The sequence below is a fragment of the Accipiter gentilis genome, chromosome 1 (genome assembly GCF_929443795.1).
Source record: "Accipiter gentilis chromosome 1, bAccGen1.1, whole genome shotgun sequence".
Taxonomy (NCBI): Eukaryota; Metazoa; Chordata; class Aves; order Accipitriformes; family Accipitridae; genus Astur; species Astur gentilis.
In genome coordinates this window covers 45,369,588-45,375,587 of record NC_064880.1, presented here as the reverse complement: position 1 = coordinate 45,375,587, position 6,000 = coordinate 45,369,588, and positions in this window count along the sequence as shown.

The following is a 6,000-nucleotide window of genomic DNA, read 5'->3' as shown; positions in this document are numbered from 1 at the left end:
TTAAGTCTGCATAATCCCTTGATGTGTACTGAGACAAGACACGGAGAAAAACTGGATCCCTCGTGTTGCTTGGCACAAGTCTGAATACATCAATATCCAGTGTGGATAGGACAGATACGCTACATTTAACCTGGCTGCTACCACATATATCCCACTTGCTCTTGCAGCAGTGCTCATGGCTGAGGTCAAGAAGACTTACCACCTGCTAGGTCTTTCCTGGGACCCTTTTGTTTGCACGTGAGCAAATATTGCAAGGACTCCTGCACTCCAAGCAAGTGCATACTATAGGCAACAATTTACATTCATAGTATATGCACAGCTCTAATTTTACCTTCCTCTCAGGAAGGTAAAAGTTTGCATGGCAGACTCCCTTAAATTTACAAGAGAAGCAGCTTTGACATAGTGAAGATTATCTGTGCAGATCCATCCCACTCTTTGTAGGACCTCTTCCATTTTCTCTGTAGCACCAGACTACCTTCTGGAACACAGCAAGTAAATAAAGGCCATATAATTTCTTTGGTGTTTTCAGGAGGATTCAGTCACAGAAAAATGTTACCATTAGCATGGTGTCAAGTCAAATAACACTGTTTTATGGAATTTGCATGCTGTATTCATAATTCTTTGCAAACCTGACCTCATAACCTTCAATTCTGATGTCACAAATATTTACACAGATAAGCAGTTTCTGGGATAATCTAGTTTTGCTCAAAATGCAAAATCCCACACATGGAACACAATTCAGCTCTCTAAATATCTGTGTAAACAAATGCTGCTTAATTTGGAGCACTACCTTTACCACACCACTATACTTAACACTTAGCATTTCTTTTTCATTCCAGGATGCCACACTGCTGAACTGTGCTCCGTGTTTGTTTCAAGAACCCAGCGCAGAGCGGGAGGGGTTTGGTCCAGATCCTGCCATCGCACACCTTGTTTCACTGACCTGAATGCATGCTGCATTGAACCTGGTAGGTACGTCTTCCACTGAGAAATTCTAGTGGACAAAGAGTTTTGCTTCATTGTCCTACGAAGACTTTCAGTTCTGCAACTGCTTCAATGCAAGACTCTCTAGGTTACAGAGAAGAGTGGCACCTCACTCCCATTGACTGCAGTATAAATTACACTTCATTCCTTTACAAATCTCTCTCTTCTCTCTCTCAGATGGAAACTGTCCAATTTCTACTGGAGGGAGGAGAAAAAAAAATGTGTTAAAAAGGCAGCAAAGTGTATGGTGATTGCTTTCTTCCCTATCTAGTGCACACTGTCCCAAAGATGTTCTCCTCAAGTCAGATGAAACTGAATAATATATTTTAATATCACTGCAGGATAAGTTTGACCTTTAAATATTAATATTTAAATATTAATGAAATAGCAGGAGGAAAGCAGACTGACAGGTGTAATACAAGTCAGACAAAATAGCACAGTAAAATTATATGCTGCATTGAAATTCTCATTAGTGATAATGAGATATGCACATATAATCCATGATCTGAAAATGTAGTCCAGAAAATCCAGGTAGAATAAATGATCAGAAAATTTTGCTAAGAGTAATTATTCTTATTTTATAACTTTGGGGGCAATTCTTTAAGAGAGGAAAAGTCAGACACCTGTACTTATGCAAGTAAGTGGACTTCTTTCTTTAAGTTGGACCCTTATTGGATTTGTTTCCTAAAATATTTTACCCAAGGGTCTAATTCCATTCCAACAGTATAGGAAAACCTTAATCTTTACAAAGTTCTTCATGTTGGCTTACTAGTCTGTTCTTTATTAATCAAAGTGTATCTCTCAAACACACCCTGAGTACTGCTTATACCACTAAAGCTGTCTGAGATTAGTAGAAAATTACATGCTGAAATTATAAACATTTTCCCATTAAGAGCAATATAACAAGATAGAGATGTAATTTTGAAGTAGGATCAGTTCTTCATTGAGAACCTTCACTGCAACATAAATAGGCAAAATCACAGAAGTCAGGTAGAGACACTGGGAGACACTTTCAAATCACTCACACTTAAAATCATGTGTGCAAATCTACAATATGGTTTTGAAAAACATGACTCAAAGAATCTGTCTTAAAACCAATGAAAGCAAGACATTAATAATGAAGGAGAGTTTAACAGATCCACAGCTACTGCCTCACAGGTCTGTATCTGCTAAAGCTGTGCTATTTAATGGAAAGATAATGTGATGTTGGAAATCATGTAATTTAAAAAATTATTTACAATTAGTTTGTTTATCCTTTTTGAAGATAGTTAACTACCTAGAAGGTGTAAAGCTGTAAAAGGTGTAAATGTGTAGAACTGCATCATGGAGGTGAGGTTTAAATTCCCTGGAAGAAGTAAATATTTTACACTAAAATCAGGCTGGCTAGGGAATTCAATTTGTTATATCTCCCAGTGTCTCTCAGCATCACCTGCAGGGCCAGACTTATTCAATGCTTTATCTTCTTCTGTCAGAAGAAAAAAAAAGTGACTAACACTAATTCTATGGCACAGCACACACAACTACTTTTGCAGGTAAATTCTTATCCCAAGCAATCAGACTCCAGACAAAGTCTCATGGAGACCAACAAATAGCTGTACAACCTCAGCCAACGTGAGAGTACTGCAAGATCATGAATGTAGAATACAACTGAAAATGCTATTTTCACAGGGCATGTATATTCTGAGGAGGCCAAAATCTGTGCATGTCCTAAGTCTGAGCTGCCAGCATAGCACGTTTTATTTTAAATAACACCTGTGCCACCTACTCCATCCTTACTGAGCTTCCAATAGCCCTTCCAATACTTACATCCTCACCACCTCACCTGCACTATGCATAATTCCATGGCTCAACACACAGTCCATCAAAGTGTCCTGCCAGCTCCTTACTCTCCCTGATGATTTCTCTTGACTTTATTTTGACAGAATCCTGTAACAGGCTCATGAAATGCAGAGAGAACAACTGAGGGAGCTGAGACATAGCATCCAGCTTATCCCAGACACTACACTGCCCGAGCCCATGTGAGATATGGGCCTCGATGAGGCAGCCTCTAAGCACAGGGAACATGATTGACCTCATGCCAAAGACATGTCCACTGTTCTTATTAAGCACCACTCATCAGCAGAGACGCTCATTGTCCTTCTGATGCGAGATGATCAACCAGGAGCCATTAATTTCAGGACGTAACAGGGCTCTTGAGAAAATGCAAGCTTACATTTGAGGATACACAACACGTAGATGGTGGCAACTGAAATGTGTCATGTGTTTGGATGTGAGACATTGCATTTTGGCATCATCAAAGGACAGTCCCACTTCTGCTGTCAGGGTTAGTGAGGGAATGTGGTCTTTCAGAAGAGCACACTCAGAGGACTCCAGGGCATAGCAAAACCAAATCTTCTTGTTGAAGTTTACTATAACTCTTTTTTAATCAAAGTTTAGTTCTATGGCACTTGAAATAGTATTTTCACAACAGAAATTTTGCTCCACATTCGGTATCTAGACAGAAGACATTTTTTGAGTGCTTATGCTTGCTGACATTTTAAAGCTTAGAACCTAAGAAGTCACACAGAGATATGCTTCATTCATCAAAACCTGCTGCATATTTGCAAAGTGTATATGTGTCTTATGCTCCAGGTCTCCATGTGCATCCTTGCTTTATTTTTCTTGAAATGTACAAATCCCAGCTCAGGATTATTTTAATTTTTTTTTTTTTTTGGCATTTTGCCATCTAAATCAGTTAGGCATCTCTTGTTTTTCTTGCTTTCTTTTGTAAAATTACATAATTACAGATTAATGCATTTTTCCATTCAAAGTTGAAGTAATTCAGGCTTCATTTAAAGGCCTAAATTACCCCTTTACACACTACAGAGTGAGTACATTTGCTCTCTGCCTAGAGCTTACTTATACTGATTTGCTGCCTCCTTTTCTTTGTCTTTGATTATTTTAATTCCTTACAGACATGGATGGGAAAGGGTAAAACATACTATTAAACCAAAGGATGGGCATTATGTAGAAGCAATGTCATTCTGAAACTAGAACAAAATAAAAATCCTATCCATTTCACTCAATCTTACTTTAAAAACCTTTTTTCATTCTGTACCCTCCAGAAGAAGAATGAAGGCATAGGCACAAAAACTGCTGCAAAGCAAGCTGAATACCAGAACTCCCTCATGTTTTGTGCAGAGAGGGCTGAGGTAGGACAGGCTTTCTGAGAGACCAAGGGCTTACCAGAAGGACACAGGAACAATTCTAAGCCAGACCCTGTAGCTGAGAGTAACCAGGAGCTTTGATTCCCTACATACCCTGGACCTGGGCCAAAAAAATATTGTTATCATGGATAAGCAAGCGTAAGTAATTACTGAACTCTCTACTCTCTACAAAAGGGTATGAGGAACCCTCTAGGGAAGCAGAGCATTTCAACTCAACCAGGTCATACTTAAAGCCTACAAACCCAGATAAACATCCAGCACTATTTCCAAAACTGCACTTAAGGACCTTGACTATGTTGAGAGCCTATTCACTCTGTACTCCCAACAGTCAATGAAGAGAGACAGAGACCACTATGGAGCTCATGTGACATTTGAACAGATTCTGGAAGTGAGTGCTTTAACGCAGGACCTCTGTTAATGTCCATAGTCAGATGGCAGGAATGTAAGCGTGAATGATTTATTTCAATCATGCATGTTGTCTGTGGCAGAGGTAGAAGCTCCACATGTATTTTCTGACTCCCAGTTCTATAACTGAGTGACACTGAAATAATTCGGGGTTATACGATTAATGTTGTTTCTTTACACCTGCCAATTTACATGAGCATGTTTTAAGCTATCAGAGCATAGGGGAGTGTAGAAACTAGACTGTATGCCATGGCTGAACAGTGTTTCAATCACGAAATGCTTCCTTCCTTTACTAATACATATCCTCTAATAAGGCTCTGTTAATTCCCTTCAAGAAAATTCCAATATCTGATGTGCTGTTGCATGCTTGGTAAATGACTTGTGTTTTACCATTATGTAAGTAAAGACGGAACATCTCTCTCTGCATGACTCAATGATTTAATAATTATTAATGAGACATTATGCCTTTAAACATTCCTGGCAGATGATTAAGTGCAAGCTAAATGTTTAACGTAGCTTTTAGAGGCTTGTATTATGATGCTGCATAGCAAGTGAAACTTCATATACACAGCTAAGGTAAATTCCATTATAGCTACCTGGGAATTGTTGCGCAGGTTTTGTGAAGCAGACAAAATAACAAACTTTGGTCAATATATTCAGTGTCATTTGTATATCAGGCAGTTTTGCCACCCCAAGGAGTTTTGCACTGTCAATGTATCCATATTCCAAACCTGTATCCAGATACTTCTTACCATGTACATGATTCTCACCTGCAGAATCCTGGCACGCAAGTCCAAAGACAGTTGCCTTCTGCTGGATGTGAACAGCTCATCTTCCTGCATGCCAAGTTAAAAATAGAGCTCTGCTGTAAGAACCAGTCATCTGCAGGATGTCTACAGGCATGAATGCTCAGGAATACAGTGGCAAGACATTGAGTAACGTGCATCAAAATGAACATGGTGAGCTGCAGAAGAAAGGCTGACGATCTTTACACACAAATGTGACAGGGACGTCTGTTATCACTGGCTTAAAAACCCAAAAACCTTTCCCTTACAATACTGACAAATATGACAAGTGAGATTATAACTGGATGTTTGGAACAATTTATTGTTTTCCCCCTTTGCTTGGTTCTGCAGTAAGCTAAGGTAGCAACTGGAATACTTAATAAACATTAGCTACCTTCTACATCCCCTCATCTTATTCAGCATTGCCTAAAAGAATTTATTCTTGTTATTATTGCTATTAGTCAGTGAGGGGTTGTTTAAAGCAGTTTGAAATGCTTGGAAGGTACAAAGCAAGAATTTGCCCCAATAGAAGAAAAAGTGTTAGTCCAAACAACGTATAAGCCTGATGTGGTCATGAATAATACGTGCTCTTGGTCTCTAAACACTTACAATTCCCAAGC